This window comes from Etheostoma spectabile, chromosome 2 (assembly GCF_008692095.1).
Source record: "Etheostoma spectabile isolate EspeVRDwgs_2016 chromosome 2, UIUC_Espe_1.0, whole genome shotgun sequence".
NCBI classification, from domain to species: Eukaryota; Metazoa; Chordata; class Actinopteri; order Perciformes; family Percidae; genus Etheostoma; species Etheostoma spectabile.
The window spans coordinates 10,274,738-10,278,528 of NC_045734.1; the positions used below are offsets into that span (position 1 = coordinate 10,274,738).

At 41.8% G+C, this 3,791-nt stretch overlaps 1 protein-coding gene across 3 annotated transcripts in view; it reads left to right on the forward strand.

Moving 5' to 3' along the window:
- The window catches only part of coro2aa (coronin 2Aa), a 36,943-nt gene that overhangs the window by 14,164 nt on the left and 18,988 nt on the right, over positions 1-3,791 (forward strand). Inside the window, exon 1 of one of the 3 annotated variants that reach the window (XM_032544169.1) lies at positions 2,089-2,425. The exons of the other annotated variants lie outside the window; for them this stretch is intronic. The gene's annotated coding sequence lies outside the window, so the exon portion shown is untranslated. Of the gene's footprint in view, positions 1-2,088; positions 2,426-3,791 lie in introns of those variants that run through there. 3 annotated transcript variants of the gene reach the window in all.

Below are 3,791 nucleotides of genomic sequence, written 5' to 3' on the forward strand. Positions count from 1 at the left end.
CACACACACACACACACACACACACACACACACACGATCAATAACAGAATTGCAGAGACAGATCCAAAGGAGCAGGACACGAAAGAAACCAAAGAGACAAACACGGAAGAGAAAGAAAAGTGTGAGTTTAAAGCCAAGGTTTAATCCTGAGCCAAGAGCTGAATGAGAGGAAATACAGTGTGTAACAACAAGTGGAGCCTCAGCTGCCAGCAAAGTGTTCATAAATCAAAGCTGATAAGAGGAGCATAATGGTGCCATTGGCCAGTCACTTTACTGTCTGTCTGCTTGATGTCTTGGACACACCTTTGCCACGGTGATACTGGCTTGAGCATTACATTTCACTACATGTCCCTGCCATGTTTGGTCAGATTATACCAAGTATTTAAGTATCAGTATATCTGTATACGTGTTATACATATCAAATGGGTCACAAATATCTAAAGATGTTACGGTTAGGTGTGTATTGAATGTTGTCCCCTAAAAGACTGTTAAGTTAAACTCCCACATTAGATGAGCCAACCACCTACCATATCCTTACCAGTTTGTGTGTCCTTTTCTTTCTTATCTTAAAGACAGTGTTTGTGTGTGTGTGTGTGACCGTTGGACTACGTTGTGTATTGGGGGGTTGTATTAATGCAGCCTTTATTCATAGTTCAATTCAGTTCACTCACTTTTGCATGCAACAATATGAGATGAACACCAAGTTAATCATATAAATCGGCACCTCAGTAACATCTTACCATTGCAGGTACTGGAATAAATACTGAAAAAAATCAGAATACTTTAAAACTGGCGTGCAGGCACGCACCGTTGTGCAATGACAACGATTGATCAGCCCCTCAGCTACAGCCCTGTTTGACCGTTTGAAGGCCAGCTTTTTTCAGCCCGTCCTCTTATCGACCGGTTAACCTCTTCTAGCCTCTAGTGCTAATGTGCCATTATGCAATGCTTCAGTTTGGCTCGGAGTGACTACCCCAGCTGTCCAGCTGAAGCCATGTCAAAGGCTTCATTCTGACAAACAATCCAGCAAATTTTATTTAGATGGCATATCACATCTTTTTTCTATTACTTGAAGGTTCTTAAGTCTGAGGAAAGTCTGATCAAACTTTACAGAGGACATATGTTTTATGAGGACCTGCCAGGGCTTATAACATATAACAAGTGGAACTATTAGTTTGGTGGTGTGTGTGGTGAACAGGGTTGGGAGATGAGTTCCGATACAATTACTTATTACCTGTTAAAAAATGTAGTCAGTAACCCAAGTCATTATAGTCAGTATTATATTATAAGTACTGTAACTTGATTACTTTACATTCATTTTGGATAATCTCCATATTTAAAGTGGGCATAACTTATTATGCAATGTACTGTGATGTTCTGTCCCTTTTTTCTACTTTAAATACAAAATACTAACACATTTTTAAAATGGTATTCATGCTAATGATCCCCAGTTTGACTAAATTCATCAGTAATCTGATTACCTCTTTTTTTCTGTGACTTTAACAAGGTACAGTAACCTTTTTTTGTATCCTAATTATGTAAAATTGTTCCATTTATTCTGTTACTCTAACCTTCACTCATCATACACAGTGCATCTTATGAATTAATGCAAATACGCAATAGGTCAGATCTGTAAAACAGCTAATAGTCAGGAATCCAAAGAAAAAATGTCTCCCAGCTTTTGAGTCCCTTTTTAAATCTACATTGAATGAACAGACTTCCGTCAGACTTTCTGGCAGTAGACATTCATGAATTCAATATAAGTTTATCAGCTACAAATTTAGTGAAAAGACACATCCGACAATTATGTCTTTTTTCTTTTTTTTTGAGCAACAAGAGTGAAGAAGAGTGTCTACCTCTTTCTTTCCCAGCTCCCGACCTCTCCTTCTCTTTAAAGATCGAGCGAGAAATCCTGATTGAGCAAACATTGTTGAGGGATGAGAGGGAGCGGCGCTCAGATAGAGAAATAGTGTGATTACCTGCCTCTCTCTCTCTCTCTCTCCCTCGCTCTCTCTCTCTCTCCCTCCCTCCCTCCCCTGGTAGTCACCTCCCTCCCAGGGAGTGTACACACTCCTGTGCTCTCCTGCTTGTTCACACACACACTCGGCTTCATGCTGAACGCACAAAACCACCGTCTCCTCTGACTGTCTGTGCACATCAAAGAAGAAGCTTGGTTAGGACTTTGCTCAGGCAGTAGTAAGATTTTGGACCCGCTGTGGGTGTGCGGGGGTGTGTGTGTGTGTGTGTGTTTTGAGTGTAAAAGCAGTGTTGATCCATGTGCTTGAGATAATGCAAGACAAGTGATTTTTGTTTATGGGGGGTAGGGGGGTTGCAGTTTGCCACTCAGACGCAGATACGTAACTTTTTCTCACCAACTTCAGGACCCACTGCTCCTTCTTGTGCCAGTGTCATCTCACTCGACAGGGTGAGTGCTGCTGAACTCCCAGTTTGACTTTCTCACATTCCCATTGTTTAAGTGCACACTTTTCTTTCTCTTCCGTGTTTGTCTCTTTGGTTTCGTGTGTGTAGTGGGTGTGTGTGTGGTGTGGTGTGTGTGTGGTGTGTGTGTGTGTGGTGTGTGTGTGTGTGTGTGTGTGTGTGTGTGTGTGTGTGTGTGGTGTGTGTGTGTGTTTGTGGGTTGTGTGTGGGTGTGGTGGTGTGTGTGTGTGTGTGTGTGTGTGGTGTGTGTGGTGTGTGTGTGTGTGTGTGTGGTGTGTGTGTGTGTGTGTGGTGGGGTGTGTACTTTTTACCCTGGGGATTCCAAGCCAGTGTGCATTAAGACAGGCTTGAACAAGACAAAACAAAATCTTTCTTACCAGCCCTGTCCCTTTAATCCATGCAGTTGCAAAACTTTTTTTTTTTTTTTTTTTTTTAAACATTTCCTTGCACAGCGCTAATTTATTGGACAGCAGACTTGGCTGGCACTCCTATTTAGTTTAATTATCCTATTTGGTCAAACTTGGACAAGTAGCTCCTCATTGACTTCCAGAAGCATGGAAGTATTTTCTAATTTTTTGCTGATGACCAAAGAAAAATAAGTCATAATGAAACTAAAGCCGTTCCACAACAGTGACAATGACATCATCATCCACTGTCCTAGTCAAGTCATCTTCACCACCACAGATGGCTATTTATGGTGGCGTCCACCCTTCAAAACACAACCATTCACTGAAATATGTGCCTTGTGGTTTGAATCCCAGTCTATTTGAGGTCTTTTCATTAAGCCTGGTATCCTGTTTCTCACGTCAAGGTTTTATGAACCTCTGAGCATGTAGTTCTGCTTGTCACAGCTGTGGAAGGGAAGCTAAGAGCTCCTACCCCAAGACGTTTTGAGTACTGACCAAACTGTGTCCGTAAAGCGTCTAGTAATTCAAGTTGCCATTGAATGCTTGGTCAGATTTTTAAGCTTGTTTCAGTTTTCCTCATTTAAATTTGGAAAACGTTTTCAAGTTCTCTATTTAAAGGGGAACTATGCAGTTTTTCTTTAGCTTAATTTACCTTAACTGAACCGCTTCGGTGTCATTGGAATGGTTATATTACTTTTACGAGTAGAATGGTGGTCGGCTTGCTACCCCCTGGCGCCTGTGAGCAGAAAAACCACCCTTGCAACTTTCAGCCGGTAAGCCGCCGGCCTCAGCATCACAAACAATCTTGTGATATCAGGTCTCTCGATGTAACAAATTGCTTTACGGCATTGCACACATACGCCCATTCAAGAACCGGCTAACAAGGTAGCGATGGAGTTTTTCACACCATCTTAATGGCTGAGCCAGCAAAAAAGAAGCAGAAAG